Source organism: Dermacentor andersoni, chromosome 1 (genome assembly GCF_023375885.2).
Source record: "Dermacentor andersoni chromosome 1, qqDerAnde1_hic_scaffold, whole genome shotgun sequence".
NCBI lineage: Eukaryota > Metazoa > Arthropoda > Arachnida > Ixodida > Ixodidae > Dermacentor > Dermacentor andersoni.
In genome coordinates, this window is record NC_092814.1 from 250,286,067 (window position 1) to 250,313,928 (window position 27,862).

Sequence of the window (27,862 nt, forward strand, 5' to 3'; positions counted from 1 at the left end):
TAGGGTCAATGTTAAGCATGCTAAGTTTAAGAATGAGGAGATCATGTGAAACAGTGTCGAAAGCTTTTGTAAAGTCCAAAAACACGCAGTATACATCGAAGCCCATGTCAGTATGGGCAAGTAGGTCATTAGTAAAACATCTGAGTTGCGGTTCACATGAAAATGTTTTCCTGAAACCGTATTGTTCAGTCGAAAAGAAGAAATTAGACTCAAGGAAATCAATCAGATGAGAATGTATAATATGCTCCAATATTTTGCATAGTATACTTGTCAGTGATATAGGACGATAGTTATCGGGGAAATGAGTGTTACCTGATTTAGGAACCGGAACAACCTTGCCAACCCTCCAATCGCTTGGAAGTACCGAGGAACCTAGAGACTGGGAAAAGAGCATCGAAAGCACGTTTTCAATCAACTTTTGTATGCCGACCCAATCTATATAAATGGAGTTCATTGGTAAATAAGATCATTTAGTTACCGACGGTAGAGTGGCAGGAGCACATTTGTGAAAAACGGAAGCAAATACATCATTCAAAACGGAACAGCACTGGTTCAGAGGGATCGCGACATTGTCAGAACGGGCTAGTTGGATTGTTTTGCTTGCTTTGCCACCAACAATATTCCAGAATTTACGTGGATTAGACTGCAAAAGTGAGGGGAGGGTGTTATCGAAGAAAATCTTTTTTGCATTTGTAATAGTGATAGTATATATTCCGCGTGAATGCAATGATATGCTGCCCAGCGTTCGGGAAGGTAGCTTTGGCGCGACGAAAAATACGCTTATTTTTGTTGCGTAGACAGCGTAGACTTCCAGTAAACTATGGCGAGGCAGGATTCGAAACAATTTTTCTTTTAGGCACATAACGATCTATTATTTTGTTCTTGTACAATGACCAGTTCTCTTCAACGGTACGTTCAAAAAAGTTGACTGTGCGGTCAGTAATGAATGATTCTAGTTCATTTGTAATGGATGTGGTATCGGTGGCATTGTAATCCCATATAGTTTTAACGGTTTTCTTTCTTCTTAAGTGTTAAGTGAAGAAGCGAGTGGTCACTGATTCCTTTAAGGTATGTTGGAGGAGAAACCAAATCTGGAGCAGTTGTAGAAAAGAGATCTAAAGTATTGGAGGAAGTGCCGGTATGCGTGTGGGTTCATGAATCAGCTGGGTTAGATTAAAATCGGCGCAGATGTTTAAAAAATGGGTGCACTCGGAAAATGACTGCTTAAGGGAGGGAACACCGTTTTGAATACTTTGTTTAGCGCAAAGCGACAGAGACAAGAAAGACGACAGGACAAGGCGCTACTCTCAACTGACATCATTTTATTGCGTCACTCCTTTATAGACCGCTCAAACCAGAGGAACATGCGCAGTGAGCACCATGCGGTGGAGCCACCAACATCCGATCCCAAGAGCGCACTCATGCGACAGAGTCCAAAAAACCAAATTCAGCGCTGTACAAGGTTAAAGAAGGCACACTAATGCACTGTGACCCCAATGACTGAATGAAAAAAGCTTCCGATAACTCTCGGGCGGTGGTGTCACGGCTCTTTTTCAAAATCGTGGTATCACGAAACATGGGTTTGCACTTGCATGTTTTACAATGCTGAGCCAAATGGGAACCTGTGCCTGTTGGTATGGATCGCTCATGTTCTCTAAGGCGCTCGTTAACACAGCGGCCTGACTGCCCTACATACACTTTGCCACATGACAAGGGAATCTTATAAACCACACCGACTCTGCAATCTACAAACTTCACGTGGTTCTTTTCACAATCAGGTTTTTTACTTGTTTTAGAAATACGGCTGCACAACATTGACAGTTTCTGAGGAGCGGAAAACACTACCGGAATTTGATATCTAGTGGCGACATTCTTTAGATTGTGAGCCACTCTGTGGCAATACGGCACAACTTCAGGCCTCTTCTTTTGTATGATGCGGTTACTTTTGTGCCGCTTCCCTTTCAGTTTCTGAAGCAATACCTCCGAGACTGACGTCACCACCACACTTGGGTAACCAGCAGCCTGCAGCCTATTTAACTGAGCAATGAAACTCATTTTCGCAGAGTGATGACAAGATTTCATTAAGGAAGATTCTAAACACATCAAAGCAATGGCGCGTTTCACAGTCTTTGAGTGCGCAGACGCGTAAGGTAAAAGTTCCTTACGTGCACGTGGCGAATACATCCAACAGGCGTGGCCTGTTTGTAAGGAAAGCTGCAAATCTAAAAACTGGAGTTTTCCGTCCCTAGATAGCTCATGTGTGAAAGTTAATCCTTTGCCATTGTCATTGAACAGAGTTAAAATATCAGCTACCGTCACGGAGCAGTCATTGTTAGTCTGTTTCATCACAACAAGAAAATCGTCAACATATCTAAAAATTTGAACTGAGTCATTGTTTAAGGCACTCTTAAGAGCGCGGTCGACAAACGATAAAAAGATATTACAAAGAGCAGGCGCCACACATGAACCAATACACACACCATTTTTCTGGATAAAAAGGTTGTTTTCGAACCGGATAAAAGTTGCACTTAAATAAAATTCAAGAAGGGACATGAAACTTTCCGAAGACAACCCGGTCACATTGCGAAAATCTACCTCGCCACTTTCTTCGATGCACGTCATCACACTGCGAAATAGCTCATCATGCGGTATCGAATAGTAAAGATCTTCGATGTCAACAGAAAAAATGTCAGCTACTGAATGGTTGTCTTCCAGAAAGGAAACAACATCGAAAGAATCATCGTCATCAGCCTGGTTACGCCCACTGCAGGACAAAGGCCTCTCCCACACTTCTCCAACTACACCGGTGATGTACTAATTGTGGCCATGTTGTCCCTGCAAACTTCTTAATCTCATCCGCCCACCTAACTGTCTGCCGCCCCCTGCTAACGCTTCCCTTCCCTTGGAACCCAGTCCGTAAACCTTAATGACCATCAGTTATTAACGCGACAGCGTTAAGGAGCTCGTGTCGCAGAAAAGCCGGTGTCGTCGGCGTCGGCATCGGTGTCGGCGTCCGCGGCGTTGGCCGTGAGCGAAAAATCCCGGCAGGCACTTCATAAATAAAAATAACTTGCCACATGGGCTGCGTGGGAATCGAACCAGGGTCTCCGGACTGTGAAGCGGAGACGCTACCACTCAGCCACAAGTTCGATGCTTCAAAGCGGTACAAAAGCGCCTCTAGTGAATGCGGTGTTGTCTTAGAAACGTGCCGTAGAAAGTTGTACTGCGGTGTATATCGGTAATTATGAGCATGTAACTTACAGAAGTTGCAGTTGCACGAGTAGCGAAGTACGTTTCCGCTACATTTCTTCTGCGCTTTCCGCACACGCAGAGCCATCTTGCGGCAAACACAGAAGACCCCCTCCTCTCAATGTACGGCGCTGCCCCGACAGGTGGCGCGCCACGCGCGCATTGGGGCTGTGCGGGGACCGGTGCGAGGCGCGTCGCGGCCCCGAGTCCCTCTCCCCTGACGACGCTTCGCCGTGCTCTCTCACGGGTTGCAGAATCAAGCGTCCTTCCTTTCTTTAGATCACTATCTATATATCTCTCTGCCCGTGCCGATCACGACGTTTGGCCGGCGTAGATCGTTTCCCACTCCGAGACACCGAGTTCTTTGGTTCGTTCCGCTTGCTCAGGCGCACGTTTCGTTGCCGCGCCGAACGCTGCGTTGCTCGACGCTCACCGCGTGATTGGTGGGTGCAAAGTCCGATGCGGGGCGCCTCGTAAGTGATCGCTGCGCCGTAGCGTATTGTCTTACACCCCTTGGCGGGCCGACGGGAACGCTGTCGCGTTTCACTCTTAAAGGCGAAGCTTAAGCGTCCTCCAATTTTTTTCCCTCCTCATTAGATGTCCTGCCCACGCCCATTTCTTTTTCTTGATTTCAACTAAGATGTCATTAACTCGCGTTTGTTCCCTCACCCAATCTGCTCTTTTCTTATCCCTTAACGTTACACCCATCATTCTTCTTTCCATAGCTCGTTGCGTCGTCCTCAATTTAAGTAGAACCTTTTTCGTAAGCCTCCAGGTTTCTGCCCCGTACGTGAGTATTGGTAAGACAAGGTGCGTCATGAACGCTGCTACTTTTGAAGCTACTTTTGAGCGCTGCTACTGGTAAGACACAGCTGTTATACACTTTTCTCTTGAGGGATAATGGCAACCTGCTGTTCATAATCAGAGAATGCCTGCCAAACGCACCTCAACCCATTCTTATTCTTCTGATTATTTCAGTCTCATGATCCGGATCCGCGGTCACTACCTGTCCTAAGTAGATGTATTCCCTTACCACTTCCAGTGCCTCGCTACTTATAGTAAACTGCTGTTCTCTTCCGAGTCTGTTAAGCATTACTTTAGTTTTCTGCAGATAAATTTTTAGACCCACCCTTCTGCTTTGCCTCTCCAGGTCAGTGAGCATGCATTGCAATTGGTCCCCCGAGTTACTAAGCAAAGCAATATCATCAGCGAATCGCAAGTTACTAAGGTATTCTCCATTAAATCTTATCCCCAATTCTCCCCAATCCAGGTCTCTGAATACCTCCTGTAAACACGCTGTGAACAGCGTCGGAGAGATCGTATCTTCCTGCCTAAAGCCTTTCTTTATTGGGATTTTGTTGCTTTCTTTATAGAGGATTACGGTGGCTGTGGATCGGCGCTATAGATATCTTTCAGTATTTTTACATACGGCTCGTCTACACCCTGATTCCGTAATGCCTCCATGACTGCTGAGGTTTCGACTGAATCAAACGCCCAGTGGCCTAAACCTGAGCGCTGCAGTGCTGCTGCCGGTGCAGTGTCCACGTCTCACTTGGTACGGACGTGAAGATGATGTCTTCCATGCTCAGATAATCAAGGCTGTTGTCAGGAGCTTGTAACGGTGTATCCAGCAGGAAATTCGATATAGATGTAGACGTAGCACACGTGGTAGACGGTAACAACCATGGGCCGAAAACAGCAAGCTGTACAAGAAAGCAGAAAGGAGAGCTTAGCTGTCCTCTCGTACCGGCAAACCGGCAAACCGGCAAACGGAGGCCTCAGGAGAACACCTGAGGTTATAATAAAGCAAGCGGCGCAGGATCTCCGGGGCGCCCAAGGGGTAGCGGGGGGATCAAAGCTGGAAGCAGGGCGGCCCGTGGCCTGGGGCCGCGCGGCGTCCGAAGCGTACCAGTGGGTGTTGGCATAAAAAATTGTCTGTCCGCGAAAGCGGACAGCCGATCTTATACACCCCTGGCACGCGCAGGCCTCGGCGAGCCCCTACCCACGGACCAGTCCGGGTTCTGGCTTTTGTGTCCCTGTTGCCGCTTTGGTGTCCTGGAGGCGCCGCAAATGACACGAAATAATGACACGTTGTTTCAATTAGTAAAAAACACGATTGAATAAATATAGCTACGTCCAGCCGCCAACTTGCGACGATAAGTTTAACACCGTGCCCCGCGACTTCTGCCGGCAAGCCTAGGTACAAACACATGCAACACGCGCTAAGAAACTCCTCCGTAATGCCTATGCAGAGTCATATATTCAAGGAGCAAAAGTCCCCACATTTCTTCTCTCGTACCCGCTGTTACCCGCGCATACGCGCAAACGTCCGGCGTCTCTGCAAGTGCCACGCCCCGCTGTACCTACTAGCAATTGTTAATACGCGTCCGGGTCGCCCGGAGCAGAACGCCCCCCCCCCCCCCCCCCCCGCCTACACTCCCCCCGGGGCCTTCCGCCCGACGGAAGACGGCGCATTTCCTCCCCGCTTTTCTCTGTTGTGTGCGCGAGAATGAGCCTCGATCGCCGGCTGACCCTCGCGCGCTTTCACTCGCATATACAGCATACGGCGCGCGGCGCCGATTTTATCGCACTTGGACTTTATACGGAACCTCACGGAGACAGCAACGCCCATGGCAGAAATGCGCCAGGGGTGTCTACATAATTGCTATCGCAATAAAAAAGGAAGAAGAGAAGTAGTCCTGCACGCAGGAGGCTGCATATGAGTTCTATAAGTGGTCGCTGGTGCACTTCAAGAACTACACTAGTGCGCGAGTAACTTTTTGCGCTGGCGAAGTACGCGCCCACGATCCTAATATTCTTGCTCAGAAAATAATTTCGCGTCCGGCCAGTAGAGAGAGCGGCATTAGACGTCGTACCGAGGACAGGTGCACAACAAGGGCTCGATGACGTCCTAGTAGCGCACCTCGTAGCGCACCTCGTATTGGAATGGCTGGCAGTCTGAGGTTAACCGGAGGATATACTTTAAACCTAGAGGGCACTCTAACACTGTGGGACTATCAGATCAAGCTATGCATGGCGCATACGCAAAATACAGAATATTATTTTCCTGCGTAAGACTCTTTTGACTGCTTCGATATGTATTGCTACAAATCTAATGACACAGAACACGTTGCATGCGTATTCTTCTGCACGCATTGTTCTCTAGATCCAACTTGTGACTGCAAAACCAACATTAATCTTCAGATACTGATACGCTTCGTCGTCGTCATTCTCATCGCCGGCAGCATTATCAGTTTATCAGTTAGTTAGATGAAATCGCCCTTACCTCTGGCCTGCGTCACGTGACCCCATCCTGCTCCTGCAACTTTCCTAACCTGTCACACTTACGACAGGCCAAATATTACTAAAGGCTGCCTACAGGTGATGTAGCAGCGTAACAGTTCTTTTACAATTCTGTGTTAGCATGGAAGACTGTCCTCGCCAATTTAGTGCGTTTTCTCTCGCATACAAGGTGATGTGCGCTGTACACATTCGGTGCAGACCAAAATAAGTCGGAAGCTGCTGTGAGGACTGAGAGGGAAGAGACATTTACGTGCCGGCACTCTTCAAATTGTATTTTCCCGAGAGAAAACGATTCATAGGATAAAATTTCTACGCTACGCTCGTCTAAAAGCCTCGTCAAATGTGCTGTGATGTCGCACTTGATATTCGGTGATGTTATTGTGCAGCAGAAGAATACTATGCCGAAAAAGCTAGCAGCATTCTTCTACCCGAGCGTGCTGTACGCGTTTTTTTTTTTTTCGCTTGCGCTGACACGCGGCATAACGTCAGTATGAAACTAAATATAAGCATGCAGGCCAGTTTTAATTCACACCTTGAAGTTCACGTTCGCCAATTGTCTTTGTCCCAGGGCGCTTCCTAAGTAGATGGCGGGCATCCGCTGCAGACGCAGGAGCGGAACACTTCGGACACTGGACAATGCCTTCGTATGATTGACCCCAAGCACAAGTGACGGCTGTTGTAAGGGCCGCCCCGGCCCGAAGTCGCCGGAGAGGGATTTCCCCCGAGAAAGATTCTGGGGAAGGGTGCGGACACGCGTGGGGATGAGGGCATGCATGTTACGCCGTAGGATGGATTTTCGGGCAGTGAAGACAGAGCGGGGGTCAAAGTGAAGGGAAAGAGGAGTAGTGACGTGTGTGAGCAATGCGGTCCGCAAGGTCATTGTTGCGGTCATGACCACGTGCTTGCACCCAGTGGACAGTAATGTTCACACGTATAAAATTGTGAATTTTTTCGATATGCTCACAAATATGCAATCTTTTCCTTAATTGTTTAAGATGCTTAACTGCGCCGAGGCTGTCAGTATAGATGTGGGCTTCGTTGTTGTTAGGCAAGTTGACAAGGGTTTCTATCGCATCCTACATGTACAGACTGCGGCTCAAATAATAACTGGTCTGAAAAGTCCATTGCATAGCTGCCAGTGGCTTGGATCTCAGGGTGGGTGGGACTTGAAAATGCTATTTGTCCTCCTTTCGAGTTAATCGCCGCGTCCGTGCATATCACACAGCATCCCGTTGGTACGGTCGTTTCAGTTGTTGCAATCGGTTGAATCCGCCTGCGGAGCTTTGTCATCTTGTTATTGGTTAGTGATGTCTTCTTCCGCGGTGGAAGACTCTCCAAGTTCGTAGTCATGGCATAATCTCCCTACAAATAGGAATGGAGCGTCGCTACTCTCGGTATGTGGCATCGTTTAAGATTTCTTGCTTGCAGTCGCAGCTCAACAAGCTCAGAAATTGTGTAAGGAGAGAGGAAAAGAGATAAGAAGAAGGCAGGGAGGTTAACCAGAATCATGTCCGGTTGGCTACCCTACACCGGGGGAAAGGGAAAGGGGGAAAACAAGGATAACAGGGAGAGAGAGGAGGGAAGGAAAGAAGGAAATTGCAGTGAGTTCGCTGACGTGTGTGGCCTTACAGAAATTGCATTAATAGTCACAGTTGGTCGCACAAGCCCGTCGTCCTTAAGAAGCACAAAAGAAATGGTGTAAAGCTGTGCGTGCTCTTGTAGCGCCGGTATAGGTGTTAGACGATGGAGGGTCGTAATTGCCCTCGTGGCACTTCTGTTGATAACCTAAGTTTTTCCCACTGTTGAGCAGTCAGTCGTAGGAACTGCGCTTGATATGGGTGTTTCAGCGAACCAAATTTGTTTTAATTGTCTGTGGCAGATAGCACAATTCTAGTGCATGAGCTGGTCTACTCGAAGAGGCGGACATTACTTGCACAAAGAAATGAAATGAATAATTGAAAAGCTAAAAAACATTTACAATTAAACTTTAGCTATTTACCTTATGGCACTTATTGAAATTTACAAATTTTAGCCGGGGAGTTCAATATGCGGATCCAGTTGGAACAATTTCTCAGGATGACGCCGGTTTCGAGATATTAATTCGTGAAGATAGCTGTGAAGTGCATTGGCCTTCCGATTACTTTTGTGCTTCGATGCTTAAAACGACGTTTTGTTAGAAAGTAAGTGGAACGACAGCGCATTATTACCCCAAGTTTGACGGCTCATATTTCGTAAATGGTGTCATCCATACAGTTCTCTTCAAGTGAATGCGCCGTACAGTCTCACCCGCTAGAATTTGTAAATTGCAATATGTGCCATAAGGTAATTAGTTAAAACTTCATTAGTAAGTTTTCGTTAATTGGTCAAGTATGCATTTCAAATTTTTGTGCACATAATGTCCGCCTCTTCGAGTACACCAGCCGATGCACTATAATTGTGCTATCTGCGACAGGCAAGTCTAAAATATTTTTGAAAGTGTACGTTGAAGCACCGTGTATACAGGGTGCTTTTTTTAGCTGCACCATATTTTTAAACATTGCCTGTGGCAGATAGCACAATTGAAATCCTTGATCTATATTACCCGATCAGGTGGCCATTACATCTATGATAAACCAAAATAATTAATTGAATAAGTAACATACTTAGGTTACTTAGCTCTTTAACTATTAACATTACGGCCATTATTTCAATCGACGAATTATAGCCGGTGAGTTCGCAAGGCGTATTCACTTGGGACGAGTTTCAAGATATTAATTTTCAAGGTGTCCGACGAAATGCACTGGTGTTCCAGTTACTTTTGTGCATGTGTGAATAAACCGCGTTTTCGTTAAAAATGTAACTGGAAGGCCAGTGCATTTCGTGACAGTGTGACATCGTCAGCATAAATTAGAAATTTTATATTATCAACGTCCTGTAGTTTATGCGCTAGAGGCAAGAAGACAATATCAAATAATAACGGTGCCAGAACGGAGCCTTGTGGTACCCCATGGTTTGATCTAACAAAACCAAATTCCTACATGTACAGAAAATGTTTGGCGGGTCAGGAACGAGTGCACTAATTTCTTCACCTGAAGCGGCAAGCGAAGCGTGTCCATGTTTCGTAGAATGGTCTCGTGATTGCCTTATCGCACGCTTTGGCTATGTCAGTAGCCACCACAGTGCGCACCAAATGAGTGCAAGGTGAGACGTGTAGGACTTCATCTGTCATTATAGCTAGGCCATCCTCCGTACCTATGTAGGGCCTGAATCCGATCTGGGCCGGATGGTATTTATGGTTGTGTTCGAGCTACCAGGAAAGTCGAGTAGCCAGCATTCGCTCAAACGATTTGCACATGGTTCGTGTCAGACAAATTGGCCGGAGGGCTTAAAGACTTCTTGCAGGTTTTCCTAGTTCAGGTATGGGCACCAGTACAGAGTGTTTCCACTCAGGTGGGAGAGATCCCTCGATGCATATGCTAGTCATAACCTGGAGGAAAGTGTCAATTGCCTCACCTGCCAAAATCTTAAAAGCCCATACGGGGCAGGGTCATGTCCAAACATTGAATGTTGCTTTGCGTCTTCAATTGCAGCGAATATCTTGGCTTTTGTGAAAGGCATCGTAATGTCCAAAGTGCATCATTCGTATCAATTGAAGGAGTTGCTGGTTGTTGCTAGTAATTAGGAAAAAAAATGGCTGTGGCTTAGCTAAGGTTAAGCCCAGGATGCGAAGCATACTAGCCTTTATTTTAGTTGTTGAACCACTGTTTAGCCTGGTGAACTGCTGTTGCTTGGCTATATTTGGTTCGGCTAGACGAAGAAACAACTCATGCAGGCGAGCGCACGAGCTGAGACCCGGCTATGTAGCTACGCGGCCGCAAGCGAGCGCACGAGTTGAGCCTCCGCTTTTGCAGCTGTTATGACGTCATATGGTAGCTACGCGGCCGCGCGCGGCGCTGCAAGGAAGAGCGTGGTTGTGCGGCTAGTATGCTTCGCATAAAAAGCTGACAGCTGCTTGCTTAGCAAAATCTTCCGGCGTAAGGTTGAGAGCCAGTCGGATTCCTGACGATGGGTCTGCATGATAACCACCGCGCTCCGTGGCTCGATAAGTGCGCCATAATTTCTTGTTTCCTGCTACCGAGCCTAGGTGCTCGCACCAATCACGCCAGCCGCTTCGTGAAAGTTGCTATTTGTAGCGCCGAGCACGCGCACTGATGCGGTTAGCCAAATCGTGGGCTTCGTGTTGCAAATGGCTACTATTAGCCAGATGTTCCACCTGGTGGCGCTGCGCCCATAGGTTGAGAAGGTTTAGGTCAGGGGTCGGTTGGTCCTCATTCACTGTCGCAGAAATCGTTGAGTCGTGTAAAATTGTTTCTAAGGTGGAGAAAGCAGTCGTTGCAACAAATGCCTGTGTCATCGGCACTGACCTTGCCCCAATCAGTTACCCGTATTTTGCGACGGAGTTTCTTCGTGTATTTAGTATGTATGCCAATGAATGCGGGTTAGTGGTCACTTTCCCGCGCGTCTGGCTCAGTCACTCATGTAGGAGATCCAGGACCGAGTCACCAATTGAGGTCCGGTGCATGAGATCGAGTTGCCGGGATGGTAGGTACGCCTGGATTAGTCAGAAGGCCGTAGTTTGAATTTATGAAGAACTCGTAGGCAACCACTCCTTACGTGGGGACGGGCGAAAGGAGCTGTCAGAGTACGCATCGGTCCTTCGCTGTAAGGAGGTCTCACGTATGGTTAGGAAGCGCTCGAAGGAAATAAACGTTTCATTGTTTGGGTCTCAGTCTTGCATGCGCAAGGGAGAAAAGCGGTGGGGGAGGGGGGGGGGGGGGAGCCTTCCGCCACGCGCGATACATTGAGGTGAGCGGATGGAGCATGGGTGCGCCTCAGGATTCTGTGATCTGTGAATCTGTGATTGCGCAACATCTTTATTTGCCCTGGTTGACGCATTATGTACCGTGACTCTTTCTTAGATACGTAGATTTATTGGATACTTATACGTATATTTAAATATCTTATTGCGAGGTTTTGTGCATACGGGCCATGAACTTTGTTTCCAGTGAGACTTTTTTGCCCTTTATCAAGCTGTCTCTTCGCATTTGTACATTCCATTGTGTCTTCACATTTCTATGTACGAAGGCGAGTCAAATGAAAGTGAGCCAACCCACCCCGCGCAATAATGGCTCGGTCCGTTATCTGCGAGGCATGCACGTTGCACACAGGCATCTTTCATTTACAAACGTGAGATGCAGGTGTGAGGATAAAGGTTCTTTAATTCTCTCCTACACTGGGTTGAACATGGTTGCGTGACTATAATGGACGCTCCAAAAGTTGAACAGCGTGGTGTCGTGAGGTTTTTGACAGCTGAAGGCGTTTCCCAAAAAGAAATTAGTCGCCGTATGACTGCCGTGTACGTTTAACATTGCATTTCATTGCCCACTGAGAAGTGCTGGAATAAACGGTTCAAAGAAGGACGTGAAAGTTGCAAAGACGATCGAAGACCGCGGCCAAAGCCACCGTGCAATCACCCTCAACACAATTGCAAAGGTTGATGAGCTGATTAGACAAGAACGGAGGATAAGCATCGATGAACAGGCAGAGTATGTGGACATCAGTCACGGTATAGTTCACACTATAATTTATTAACATCTCTGTTATCGGTTCTCGTGTGCGCAATGGATGCCCAAGATTTTGAACCACCGCCAGAAGACGGAGAAGCTCGGCGCTGCCTTGACTCATCTGAACCGGTATCGCAATGAGGGTGACGACTTCTCTGCACTTGTGACCGGGAACGAATCATGGTGCCACTACTACAAGCCTGAAACACGACGGCAAAGCTTACAGTGGAAACATTCAAATTCACCACTCCCAAAGAAAGCAAAGGCCGTCATTTCCGCCGGAAAGATGTTGTTCACTTTTTTTTTTCGATCGTCAGGCGCCATTACTGATAAAATTTGCTAAACCTGGAGAGACTATCAATCGTTTCCGATATTGTGAAACGCCGGATCGGCTGCGTGTCGCAATCAAGAACAAACGACGCGGAAAATTGACGATCGGGATCATCTTGCTCCACGACAATGCTGATGTGGTTTATATAAAACTGGCAAAGTTCAAGTGGAAAACGCTGCAACATCTGCCATACAGCCCAGGCCTGTCGCCTTGCGACTTCTTCATGTTGGGGCAATTAAAAAAAAAAAAAGCTCAAGAGAACCAGATTCGTGTCGGACGATGACGTGAAAGGTCAGTTACAGACTTTTTGGAGCAGCAACCCAATGAATTTTATGAGACGGGAATCACGTGACTCGTTAGTCAGTAGGACAAATGTCTAAATGCTCATGGAGACTACTTTTAACTAAAGTACCCCGCTTGTCATATATTCGCATTGGGTCACTTTCATTTGACTCGTCCTCGTATATTTTGCGGAACTACGGCTTTTTATATGTGCTCTCTATTGCGACTATAATTTCGGTGTAATTACTCACAATCCACAACCAGTGGCAGCTGCTCCTGAACAATAGATTGGAACAAATTACAGCGTCATTGAGATTTTTCCCTGGCCGTTGTATATGTACAAAAATGTAAACAAGGTTCTTAACTGACAAAGTTTCATTGAAACAATTGTCCTCAACTTGTTCATTTCATGGCGTTTACATCTTTCATATCAGCGGCATGCACTGCTTTGCTGGTTTCGAACTGATATAGTTCTAAAGTTCATGTGATATTTTCCTTGCTTATTAAATAGACAAAGAACATGGAAGCATTGATATCAGTTATTCCGGACAAAATTTTTGGGACATACGAGTGTATTCATTTATGAAAAAATACATATTTTACTTGTCTTGACAGTCTGCAGCGTTCCAGACTTCGTTTGCAGCATCTTTCGCAATCACAATGCAGTTATTATTCATGTATTTGATCCCTCGACAAATTCTATAAGGAGGAGGCCGAGCAACGAGCTATTTGCTCGTCCTCTTTGGCGGCGGATGTGGAACATCCGCCGCCAAGGTTTGTGGGCGTTGGCGCTGGCTAACACTCCCTAGGTTAGTGCTTGTAGTAGCACATAAATACCCAGGAAATTGGGTGGGGTAACCGCGCCGTGGTAGCTCAATTGGTTAGAGCATCGCACGCCTAATGCGAAGACGTGGGATCGTTCCCCACCGGCGGCTAGTTGTTTTTTCATCCACTTTCATTGCCCTTAATTTATCGTTTATTTAATTCAATTAGTAAGTACAAGTAATTTCCCCTATGTTTTCCTTGGTGTCTTTGTCTATTGGCTTCTCATGATATGATTAATAAAAATCGGGCCCCTCGGTTGACCCCCTTTCTTCTCGAATTTAGATATAGTGATACAATTCCGACACCTGCCTTCTCAGACGGGAGCATCAGTCGTTATCACGGTCTTTTATCTAGGTGCACACGGCGGTCTTCCAAAGTACCATTCAGATATTGAAAGGGCAAATGCTTAGCATTGTTTGGAAAAATATAATCAAATTCAATTTTAGCGACTGAAACAAAGGAATTTGTAAGACCGCTAAGTACGAGGTCACGACCACGGCGGCTGCATTTCGATGGGGTTAAATGCGAAGACACCCCTGTAGTTAGATTTAGGTGCACGTTAAAGAACCCCAGGTGGCCTATATAAATTTGCGGAGTCCACCACTACGGCGTGCCTCGTAATGAGATCGTAGTTTTCGTACGTAAAACGGCATAATTTAATTTGATATCGTAAGACCACCTCGCACAGGTGAACACTTACAGGGTCCAATAGTTTTTGTACGAAAACAACTTCAGCGCAACGTGAACGAGACCCCTGATGGTTAAAAAATGAGGCCGATTCAATAATGAAAACGTATATTGACCTTCTCTGTGGAGATGCATATAACTAAGAAACTTTGTACTGTTAGGATATGAAATCGCATGAGAAGAGAAGGCAGGCGTGCTTCTTGATATATTATTCGCGACAAATTTAGGAAGCCCATGACATAAACGTAACGTTCTAATAGGACCAGAGGCCGAATTTCGCATGCAGGCCTGCCAGAAAACAATACGCCCGAACATTTATCGGGAGAAATACATGCAATAGATCATAATGAGGGCATGCCGGCGCAATCGTGATTCGCTGCTGCTAAATCTACGCAGTGATCGTAGGTTAGTGAGGGCTAGGATTCACCCCAATTCGAAGATAGATAGAGCAAAATTAGTCAAGAAGAAACAGGCCAATTTAGAGGCAGTAAGGATAAAAGCAGACAAATTCAGGCTGGTACTTGCAAACAAATATGCAGCCTTAGAGCAGAGCGATTATGATGACATAGAGCTAATGAATGAAATCGTAAGTAGGCTAGGCTAGCTTCAGAGGCAGCAATTGAAGTGGGAGGCAAGGCACCAAGGCAACCAGTAGGCAAGCTCTCCCAAGTAACAAAAGACTTGATAAAGAAACGACAGAGAATGAAAGTGCCAAACTCAAAAGATAAGATAGAACTCACGGAACTGCCAAAACTGATCAACAAGGCGAAAATAAGTGATATTCGAAACTATAACGTCAGAAAGACTGAAGAAGCCGTAATATTGGACACGGCCTGAAATCAATGAGACAGAAACTTGGCATAGGACAAACCAAGATGTACGCACTGAAAGATAAGCAGGGTAATATCATCCGCAATCTCGAAAATATAGCAAAAGAAGCGGAATAATTCTATACGGACCTGCACAATACCCAGATGAGTCAGGATACTTCCACTAGAAACAGCAATGAACAGGATACAGAAACTCCTCCTATAACTAGCGATGAGGTCAGAAGGGCCTTGAAAGACATGAAATGAGGAAGAGCGGCAGCAGAAGATGGAATAACAGTCGATTTAATCAAATATGGAGGAAACATATTGCTTGGAAAACTGGCGGCTCTGTATACGAAGTGTCTATCTACTGCGAGGGTCCCAGAAAACAGGAAGAACGCAAATATTATACTAATCCACAATAAGGGAGACGTTAAAGAGTTGAAAAATTATAGGCCCATTAGCTTACTCCCAGTATTATATAAAATATTCACCAAAATAATCTCTAATAGAATAAGAGCAACACTGGACTTTATTCAACCACGGGAACAGGCTGGCTTCAGGAAGGGATACTCTGCAATGGATCACATCCATGTCATTAATCAGGTAATCGAGAAATCCGCAGAGTGCAGTAAGCCTTTCTATATGGCTTTCATAGATTACGAAAAGGCATTTGATTCAGTAGAAATACCAGCAGTTATAGCGGCATTACGTAATCAAGGAGTACAGAACGCTTACGTAAATACATTGGAAAATATCTACAGAGGTTCTACAGCTACATTAATTCTACACAAGAAAAGCAGGAAGATACCTATAAAGAAAAGGGTCAGGCAGGGAGACATAATCTCTCCAATACTATTCACTGCGTGCTTGGAAGAAGTATTCAAGCTATTAAACTGGGAAGGCTTAGGAGTAAGGATCGACGGTGAATATCTCAGCAACCTTCGGTTTGCCGATGACATTGTTCTATTCAGCAACAATGCAGACGAGTTACAACAAACGATTGAGTACCTTAACACAGAGAGTGTAAGAGTGGCGTTGAAGATTAATATGCAGAAGACAAAGATAATGAGGAATAGCCGGGCAAAGGAATAAGAGTTCAGGATCTCCAGTCAGCCTCTAGAGTCTGTGAAGGAGTACGTTTACCTAGGTCAATTAACCAAAGGGAACCCTGATCATGAGAAGGAAATTCATAGAAGAATAAAAGTAGGTTGGATCGCATACGGCAGACATTGCCAGTTCCTGAATGGAAACTTACCATTATCATTGAAAAGGAAGGTTTTCAATCAGTGCATTTTACCAGTGCTGACACATGGGGCAGAGACTTGGAGACTTACAAAGAAGCTTGATAACAAGTTAATGACCGCGCAAAGAGCGATAGAACGAAGAATGCTACGCATAACTTTAACAGACAGAAAGAGAGCGGTTTGGATCAGAGAGCAAACGGGTATAGACGATATTCTAATTGACATTAAGAGAAAAAAATGGAGCTCGGCAGTAATTTAATGTGCCGGTAAGTAATGTGCCGGTTAAGTAATGTGCCGGTTAAATAACCGTTGGACCATTAGGGTTACAGAATGGGTACCAAGAGAAGGGAAACGCAGTCGAGGACGGCAGAAGACTAGGTGGAGCGATGAAATTAGGAAATTTGCGGGCGCTAGTTGGAATCGGTTGGCGCAGGACAGGGGTAATTGGAGATCGCAGGGAGAGGCCGTCGTCCTGCAGGGGACATAAAGCAGGATTATTATTATTATTATTATTATTATTATTATTATTATTATTATTATGAAATATACGCAACATTCCTACTGAGCGTGCTCCGTTAGAGGTAATATGCGCTATATGCGGACTCCATTTAAGCTTTTCGGTGTATATTACAGCCAAATCTTTAAGTGAATTCACCTACGGGATATTCTCTAGTCGATAAAGAATTGAAAGTTGCACAAGAACGCTTCGAGAGAAAACTAGGATGGCGGTTCTCTTTATATTAAGAGAGAGGTTGATGCCATCAAGCCGCAATTCTAGGCTACTCATATATAGGATTGTAGAGTTTGGTTCAAAGCATGTATATCTACCGATGCAGCAAGAAATGCGATGCCATCGGCGTATACGTACACATGCACATCCTGTTGCAAAAGAACAGTATTTCGTAAAACATTAAACAGCAATGGCGATAGGACTGATCCTTGGGGTAGACCGCTTGACCGTGTATACTTTAATAAAGACAATCCTTATTGAGAGAAATAAAATTCCCAGCGATTTCGAAATTCACAAACACACCCGACAAAATAATTTGGCAGATTTGCATTCTGAAGTGCGTTTATTAGGCTTACAAGCTCTACACTGTCATACGCCTTAGTGATATCCAAAATGACTAAGGCAGCATATTTTTTTCTAACATCGTTCAAGTTGATTTCGACTTTCTAGGTCGACATGGGCACAAGAGATCGAGAACCAACGTCTAAAACCAATTTGGCATGGGCTCAAAATCATGTTCTCTATCAGCCAATTATCTATGCGGTCATGTAAGATTCTTCCGATTAGTTTTATTAGGCTAGATGTAAGACAGAATTGCCTAATTTTATCCAAGACTTAACCAGCAACTTGTTTGAATATAGGCATTGCTTTTTCAAGTCCTTATTCAGGAGAAATGCACGAATATTCAATAGCATGGTTTGCCATGGTAAGCAATCCATCAGGAAATATCTTAAAGTTTTAATTATTGGCGTAGTAATGCCATCGGGACCTGGCGCTGAATTGGGCAGCTGGCTTACGACATTTGCCAGCTGCGAAACTGTAAATTCTTCAAAGTCTTCACCATGAGTAGGCAGCGTAATGTGATAGAGCAAAATACACTTAGAGCGGCTTTCTAGACCTTTAACAATATCTTTTGGAAGAAGTGTATCTGTTCGGTCACTGTCTTTGTCCGTTCTCTGATTTTTCTGGTTTTTTGGACATTTACGGTTACCATTGACGACGATTGATTAACAAGACGTCGGGTGAAGATTCAGCGAGCCAGGCGCCTTGCAGGTACGCTGTTTCTTCTTTGAGGACCTGGCTATTACCCTGCCACTATGGTGGTTGGAAATAGAGAACATCGTCACGAGCCGTATGCTCGTCCAAGTGTAGCAAGCCATATGAATGATGCTACAGGCCGTAATGAAAAGCCTGGGGCTTTGCAAGCGCCACAAAGCTTCATAAAGCCGGCACGTTTGGTTCTCCACAACTCGGAACTAACTTCGGCGAATTCAGGAATAATGGCTGACGGTGAAGCCGAGAGCAAGAAACCTCGCCTAGAAGACAGTAAGTATGATGATACAACATCGAATTATGAGCTAATTGATGAAGAAGAGATGGGGGAAGATGCACCATTTACTTTGGTCACGTACAAGAAAAAGCGAGCCGGAGGCATTCCGGTTGTCTTTCGCCCAGCAAGTGAAGGTACTACTTTTTGGCAAGTAAATCCAAACCGAATGTCTGCCGAAATAGATCGCGCTGCCAAAGAAAAAGTACAGTCTTTCAGGACGACCAGAGATGGAAGGTTCAGTGTGAGCGTTGCTTTCTTGGCATCCGCAAAACGACTTTTGATGCTCTCAAGTTAGGCGGCCTGGAATTCAAGCCCATCACCCCAGAGTCATACACGCGAAACGTTGGGAAAGTAAGACATGTACCTCTGCAGTATACAGACGAATAACACCTATACTTCTTGAAAGACGCAGGAGTTATATCGGCACGCAGACAGATAAGGTATTCCCGCCAAGAAGATGGAGCAGTAAAGTCACATCCACTTCACACGGTAATTCTGACTTGCAGAGACGATCGCCCTATTCCAGGAAGAATTTACTTAGATTTCACCAGTCACCCTGTCGAGGAATACCTAGGACCAGCACTTCGCTGCTATAATTGCCAGAGATTTGGGCACATGGCAAAAACCTGCCGCAGCACACGACGATGCAAAATCTGCTCAGAAGATCATGGCCACAAGGAGTGCAAGTCACTTCTTCAACCTAAATGTGCGAACTGTGCGGGGAACCATGCCGCCTCCTCCTCAGGCTGCCCTCAGAAAAAGGCAGCGGCACAAATGCGTCGACATGAACTTATCCATGGAAGACAACCGCGACGCAATGAACCCGCCCCAAACCTTGAGATTGTTCATCCAGTGCAAGATCACCCACATCAGCGGGCACCGGAACCACCACAGCCAAAAGAACCAACAAGCTATTCCTCCTCAAGAGAACAACCAACAGTGCAATCAAGAGACCAATCAAGGAGATCACAGTCAAGCGCCCAGTCTTATGCATCAATGCTACGGAAACCCAGACGACAACAGTCAGAATGTAATACACAAGAAAGGTCCCATATTCGCACACATTTTTCTCAGTGACCTTAACGCACCTACTGCAGAAGTAACGCCAGCTAATAGCGAACATACCACCGCATCGATGACACAACTGATTTTGCCAATGCTTTTGGCAGCTCTTAAGGCAATCCTATCTGCTCTGCCGGAAGCAAACAACCTACCAGAAGTGAAAGCCTTGTTTCCTCTGGAAGCACTATTGTGTCAACAACCCGGGACGAAACTGCGGCAGGCAGTACATGAATAACCGTTACAAAAATGTCTCCATATTTCAGTGAAATGCTGTCTTCGAAGGAAGTGTGCTGACTTTCGTAAACTGCTTGTGCAATACAACTTTCCAATACTTTGCATTCAAGAAGCGGGAATCAATGACGACTTTCGCCTCTCGAATTGTGCGATATACAAGACTTCTCGTCAAGGTGCTGTTAGCAGAATGCTCCTGTGCGTGAGAAAGGACCTGCCATCTTATCAAATTCAGTCCAGTGATTCAGACTTCCCGGAATTCATCGCATGTAAAATATCCTTTGGCAAGCTCTGCGTAACAGTGATTAATCTATATCTACAACCTTCAAACCAGATTTCAGTAGAAGCACTAGTGGATATCTTCAAAATAGGTCATTCTAATGTATTTATATGTGGTGACTTCAATGGACACATCATCTGGGGCAGTAGTCATTGGGATGCACGTGGTAACGTTATTGAGTGCGCCATAGATAAATGCAACTTCACTGTTTTAAACGATGGGTCGCCAACATTTCTTCGTGGATATAATTATTCAAGCTGCATAGATGTTACCCTGTGTTCACATGATCCAGTGAATGGTGTGGGATGGACAACAGATATGGAAACGCGCGGAAATGATCATTTTCCCATCCTTGTAAATCACCCTAGCATGCACTATGATATCAGGCGTTACAGCAGACTAACCAACTGGCAAGCTTTTCGGTACGGCCTAACGGATCAAACTAATCAACATGCAACAGTGGAAAGATTTACAGAATTTTTGCAGGATAATATGAGCATATGCACAAATAAGGTCTCAATTCGAAAAAAATATGCTGCAGTTGACGGAGAGTATGACCACCTAAGAGCTGTCACACGCCGATCCGAAAGAGCGTACCGACGGAGCGGAAGTTTAGAAGCATACAGAAACGCTCAGAAAATACGCAATGTAATGCGCAGACGAATGGAAAACTTAGGCAAACGGCGCTGGCGCGATTTCTGCGGCACGGTGTCTCCTCACACGTCTGTCCCACGAATTTTTCTAGTAATTCGTTCTTTAAGCGGACCTGTAACACAGAGCTTCCCATTTCGTGCTCTCGCTGTAGCTCGAGACACGTGTGAGATAATAGTTGCAGACGAATTTTGTGAGCTTATTTCCAGACCTGCTTTTTCATCGCGATGTGTACAATTTGATATTTCAGTAGTGTTAGCTAAGCAGAAAATTACTGCTTGCTACTGGGCCCAACATCCTCAGTTAGATCATACTTTCACATTAAGCGAGCTTCAATGTGCAATTGCATCATGTCGCCAAAAGTCCACCGCTGGGCCGGACGACATTACGTACAATATGCTAAGAAACCTCGGACCAACAGGTACAAATGCTCTCTTAGACATCTATAATAATTTATGGATAGAAGAAACTGTACCTGACTCTTGGAAAGTCGCTCAAATCAAACCAATTTTAACACCGGGTAAGACGCCCTTGTGCCTTGAATCCTTCCGCCCAGTCAGTTTGACAAGTTGTTTATGCAAAGTAATGGAGAAAATGATTGACGCGCGACTTCAATGGTGGTGTAATGAAACGGATGTGTTGTCCAACTACTTAGTAGGTTTTAGAAAACATAGATGCACATTGGATGCAATATTAGATACAGTAACCTGTGTGGAACACGAGCGTGTACGTGGAAACATGATGATGGCAGTATTCCTAGACATCAAGAGGGCATTTGACACTGTTAGTCACGTTCATGTTCTGCTAAGTATGTTGGAACTTGGACTGTCTGGCAGGTCCTTGCGATGGATTCCTGAATTTTTATCAGGTCGCAATATATTTGTTCAGACGGGTGAAGGAAAGAGTGCTGAACATGTTGTCAAACAGGGAGTACCACAGGGAAGCGTGCTCAGCCCCTTTCTTTTTAACTGCGTCATGGCTGATTTAACAAGAAGACTGCTATCACAGTTAAAGTTTTTACTGTATGCAGATGATGTGTGTATTTGGACATCTGAGTGACATCAGGGGCTCAACTACTTCAGATGGCATTGCAAGACGGCATAAATATCATTAACCAATTTAATTATTATCATTAATTATATTCATTAAGTTATCATTAACCAAGAGAGAGATAGAGAGGAATAGTTTTATCACACGCAAAGACAGCTGTATTGCCCTTCACTCGGAGGCAGTTAACAAATTTAACTCTTAATCTGGAAGGGCACCCTCTAATGATTGTCACAAAGCATCGATTTCTTGGCATAATACTTGATAGGCAGCTATACGGGGCACCCCAAATAAAAAAACTCGAAAACGAGGTCAATTCCGTAGTGACTGTAGTTCGCAGACTTGCAGGCACATCATGGGGCGGATCAGTATGGTCCATGCTGACTGTTTACAATGCATTAATATGACAAAAAATTGCGTATTCCGCGCCCATCTTACACGGACTTTCCCACACGTCAGAAGAGCGACTTCAAAGACTTTTAGCTAGAGGACTACGCATATGTCTAGGAGTTCCACGAGCGACTTCTAGCTCTCTTGTAATAGCTGAGGCTCGCCAATCACTATTTCCAGGTATGCGAACTACAGAAACATGCCGACATTATTTCCGTCTTCAAACACAGCATAAAAGCCACCCATTGGCTCTCGACATAATGAAACGAGATAGAAGTTATGTTCATATAGACATTCGAGAAAATCTTCACATATTGCGAAGAAATGAATTTTGGAACTCAGACCTCGAAAATTCTCCATGGCTGCTTACAGTTCCAAAAATCGAATTGTCAGTAGATGGGATATTCAGAAAAAGAGACATGTTCATTTAAGCTGCTCAACAACTAGCACTTTATCAGGTATATATGCGGTAGTATTCAGGATAGACACACGTCTATACTGACGGCTCCAGTACAGCAACCTCTTCAACTTCATCATTCATTGTACCGCACCTCAACAAACAAGAATCATTTAAGTTATTTCGTCCGACTTCGTCCATAACGGCTGAACGGTTCGCAATCCTATGTGCGATAAAATTTACGTTGCCAGTAAGAGATGCACAAAAACGGGTAATTTTCAGCGATTCACAGGCGGCTCTAACATCACTCTGCAGCACAAAAGGGAAAACATTCAGTGATAGTATAATATATGAAACACTTAAACACCTCACAAAGGCAAGCGAAGCGAAACATACAATAGCATTCCAGTGGATACCAGGGCATTGTAACATTCCTGGCAACAGAGCAGCCGATGAAGCAGCAAGACAAGCACATCTGCCCCTCAAAGATGATGCGGTTCCGCTCCCAATACCAAATAATGAATTACGCTGCATTATAAGGACAACGGCTTTCAAAATGTGTAGAAACACTTGGTTTGACCAGAATTCTAAGAGCTCGGACTCATACCATATTGATCCGTTTATTGAATTCAAATTTTCATTGTCATTAGACAGAACTATGGAAACCCTTATTGATCGATTAAGGCTAGGTACTGCCTACACAAAGCATTTCTTACACAGAATTGGCAGTGCGGAAACCCCCGAATGTGATTGTGGATTTGTAGACGAAGATATATATCACCTCCTTCTAGATCGCCCACATCACGACACACCGAGATGCCGACTTAAGTCAGCCCTAATTAAATTAGACCGCAAACCTTTTAGTTTAAAGAAAGTATCGGGTCCTTGGCCAACAACGTCCTTGCAGAAGAGCGCTTTAAAAGCACTAAAGACTTTTCTTGAAGACAGCGGCATTGTTGGACGTTATTAACGCTTTTATTGTTCCCTTCATTTCAATGTCACTGTATATATGCAAGTGTTTGTGAATTATGTTATGTTGATTGTACTGTTGTGACTATATGTGATAAGGCATTTACATGATGTATGTACCACCCGCAGACTAGACACTGTGTTATTAGGCGACAGTATCATTTGTATTTTTGAGACATTCTTCTAAAGAACTGTGGCGTCATTTAACTTGTATATTGTATGGACCATGTGTTTCTTACGTCATAGTCTTCCTGTGAAATGGTTGCGTGATAAGTCCTGGTGCTTGTGTGAAAAGGTTATTCCATATGTAATCTTCAACCCTGTATGTTGTATGCTGGAACCATTCAAGAGATAAGGAGCAGCCGGCACCTTAAATTGTGCGTCAACATCTCCTTATATCATATCAATAAAAAACAATATCTTTCAGTAATTTGGCCAATCCGCAGGGTGTTTGGACCACAGAGACAACTTTTATTTGTGACGGAATGACCTTTTTAACTTCTCAAAAATCGAAAGAAAGCTTTTCTGTTGGTGGACATTGAACTAAAGTTCAATAGCTTACAATCAAAGCTGTATTTCGTATTTCAACTGTTTTTTTAGATGTGTGTTGCTGCCACGAACTTATACACTTTCCAGTTGCTAGGACACTGGTTCTGAACTACTTTTCGCAGCGTTGCTTTTCTTATCCTGCAACCACGTGATCACTCCGTGTTCCACATAGGGTTAGCAGACCCTCTTTTAGTGGCGGACACAGTGAATCGAGACTTCTTTACGGAATCTTTTAAAACATAAAATTAATTTATGGCCTTTTCTTCTTCGTTATTCTATAGCTTATTAGATAAAGCCGTTTGTAAGACCTTTTAAAATGGGCTGCAATCAACAAACGCATTAGAATGCATAGTATTTTGAGTAAACGGGTACACAAGCTAAAAAAATATATAGGAAGATGGTCATCGCTTGTGCCCAACTTTGATGAAGCCACGACCACCACAGATCGTCTTCTCCGTCTACGTGTTCTACTCGTTATCTTTGAAATGACCCTGGCCCCGTCGTCCTGCTCACTGAAGCCGTTGTTCCCATTGATGTATGCTTGCTTTCACACTGCGTAACGCTTTTCGCACTTTTCATTCTGTCAAGCTTTCTGCAGAGGCAATTTGTGATGCGATGAATGACAACAAGAAGTATGGTCAGTTCCACTGCATTCATCATCTGGAACATTTTTCGTGCCAGTGTCGTGATCTCCCTATTCCTAAACCCAATTTGCTTTCCCGGCTGGCATGAGCATTGCTTTTCCAGAGAAAGGGACGAGGCTCAGACCTTTCTGTGAAGTCGCGAGAGAGAAAGGGGGCTATTGCGGTGTGTGCAGTGCACCTCTCATAGTGTGCGCTTTCATGCGCATCCCCCAGCCGTTGTCAACAAGCACGTCCGATACATGCGGTCGTACACGCCCTGCGCCGTGATGGAAGCAACCTGACGAATCGTATAGAACGGATAGTTTTCCGCGGGTCAAGGGCAGCTGCGCCTCGCTAATGTGATTCCCGCCGCTCGCTTCTGATAATAACCACACCGCCGGTTGTCTAGTGGAGTGCAGGATGCAAGCCACGCCTAGGCTTCTAATCGAATTGCATCCCTTGTGTATTGCTAGCGGTATGGCGAAGTCGGCTGTGCGGTGAAAGGCGCCCTTTCCTGGTTGATTCAGCGTTGTGAAGCTTTGATATGCCATGTTGTTGTTTTGGTAAGCGTGCCACCGACAAATATAGCGCTGTTCACCGCGGGTTAGTTAAATTCAATAAATGCGACAAGCCTTACTGTTTCAACCTCGAAAGCCAACCTGAAGCCATGCGTTGTTGCTTCGCGCGAACCGACCTTTCAAAATCTAACCCAAGCGTGTTTTGGCACAGCGCTGCGAGCTGATAGCCGCCCCTACGACGTCTGTAATTAAGAGGTGCGCAATTCGGAGCCATAATCCCGCGCGTCATTACGCCAGCTTCGATGTATACTGTTCCCGGAGCCAGGTTATACTAAACGAGGTGCAATATCCTATGAAATTACTATGTAGGAAATACGTTTTGAATGTTACTTGTGTTTAAACGGGTAAAATAACAATGAAAAATAATCTTACAGCTGCTGAGCGCAGTTGTTAAGTTTTACGTCACGAACCTTCATCACATTCAGGCGCCTTGGTATTTCACAAGCCGCAAGAGTAGTCTTACACTCTGAGAAAAGTATGCACCTTTGGGGTTTATCTTGTCCCCAAACAATAATATTCATCTATCTTGGGTGCATTTTCTTGCTTTAGCGCAGCGCTATACTGGTACATGCTGGTCACGATCAGCACGCGCGTATCAGCGTAACATAGCGTTCTTGGCAGGAAAGTAGTCAGTGCAGAATGGTAAAACAAACAAATGCAGGCGAGAGAGATGACGAACATTGCTTGGGGACCGGATAGTCCCAAAGGGTGTAGAAGTTTTCAGAGTGCGTGCGCATATGTCAAATTTGAATCATGAGAACAAAAACCGCATGCAAAAACGTCGAACTAAAGCACCCGTTCTTAGACAAGGCTTTGTACCCACACTTATAGCCCAAAGACTGCCTCTATGAATTGAAAAGAAAAGACATGGACGTTGAAATAGGGCAACGTCAGTTTATTGTGAGCCCACACGACCATTAGTTCAGAGGGTAACTTTGTTTCTTGCTCTGAGCAATAACCAATCCCCTGACTAACTCAACTAACGGCGCTCAACTGCACTCTCTACTATCCCGGTTCAGATTGGTTTTAGTGTACTAAATATCCTGAACTTGCGGCGCATTACTTGCAGTCAATCACCAAATGGCACATCTATAAGAGTGCTAATAGGTGATATCATGCAACAAGTTCAAGCGGATCTCTGCATACCCTCTTGCATTATTTTGGCACAGTGTTTAACAATAACTGCAAACAAACTTCACTGATACGAGTACATGCAACTAAATTAACTTTATTTCAATACTTGTTGTTGGGCTAGTTGGTTCATTTTATTCCGCAATGTTAAGACACAACCAAGGACGCGACATTGCAGAATTAACTTTGCTTGCCTTTCCGAACAAATGTACAAAATTCCATAGTGCTAGGATTAAAGTAACCAAAAATGGTGACTTGTCTAGTCTTAATGGCCAAGACAAATAAAAAATTTCAAGGACGCTTAAGCTTCGCCTTTACGAGTGGAACGCGATAGCATTTAAAGATTCCTGACTGCTTCTGACGATTCCCGGCAACTGTAGCTTATGTAAACGTAATGTTTACCAAGAAACGCTGCTAGCGAACCCCATGCACGAAGGTGAGTTTTCTGGTAGAAACGTGGCCTCTTGCGTGGGCCGATTCCACGCACAGCCGCGCCAAAAAAATTCCATCATTTTGAGGTCATTGTTGGTTTTTTTTTGCATTTTTTAATATTTCAGCGTGAGAAAATTTAACATAATAGATATCCGCTGTTAGCGTCTTGTTTCATGAAATTTGTTTGCGGGCTGTCATTCTCAAAATTCCGAGTAATAACTTTGTCAATAATTTCAGACAAGGTATGAGCAACTTTAGTGATAGAATGGTGTGGCAATATAACCCGCATATACCTCATGTCATATATAGCAAGTCGTGGCTTATACATACACCTAAATCTATATGGGAATTCTCGCTCACGGGGACGCTGGCGCCGGACGCCGACGCCGGCATTGGATTTTCTGCGACACGGGGCCCTTAACGCTGTCGCGTTAAAAGGCAGCTAGTGGCGCAGAGTGATAAAGGCAGAAATGAGCGCTGCAGGCATAGCAGCTGGCAGAAGCTTTCGTTTTGCCAACCGCTCGTCTCAAGTAGACTGATGGGCAAAGACGTACAGTGATCGGTGGTGTGCTATCCTACCGATACAACATACGAATTTAACTCAAGCTCTGTCCACAAAACTGCATTTCACCTGCCCTCTGTGCCTCTGCTCTCCAAGACAGTTCCTGAGAGACACCCACATTGAGAGACGTTCGCCTCCACCGTGACGCCAACTACATGAGGGAACGTGATTGGCTAGCACGTTTTTGGGCTAGTACAAGAGCCGCCGAGGCCCGCAGGTGGCGCACTGCACACTCAACAACGTGAGTGTGTACGGCACAGCGCACGGCACTCTCGAGAACTGCTTCCGAAAGTGCAGCCAAACAGAAGAGTGATCTGCAATTTTGTGCGAACCCAGGCAAGTAGCAGGCATAACCGAAAGCAGCAAAAATTGCTGGCTGCAGAGAAGCGCGACGACAGCGCAAGGATTTTAGGGACAACCGGTCGACTTTAACTTAAGTTTTACTGTACCTGCGTTAGCCTCTCCGTTCGGAGCTTCCTTCTTATTGCATACGTAAGTGAAGCGTGACTAACTGTAATGCGATAAATGCAACAGGAAGGGCGAAAACTGAGATAGGATATAAAA

General features: G+C 45.0%; 1 protein-coding gene and 1 non-coding gene across 2 annotated transcripts in view; both read left to right on the forward strand.

Annotated features, from left to right (window-relative positions):
- LOC140218639 (uncharacterized) overlaps positions 1-27,862 on the forward strand; it is an 87,715-nt gene that overhangs the window by 50,717 nt on the left and 9,136 nt on the right. The window lies entirely within an intron of this gene.
- On the forward strand, positions 13,631-13,703 carry TRNAR-CCU (transfer RNA arginine (anticodon CCU)). The gene has a single exon. It is a non-coding gene; the product is annotated as a tRNA-Arg (tRNA).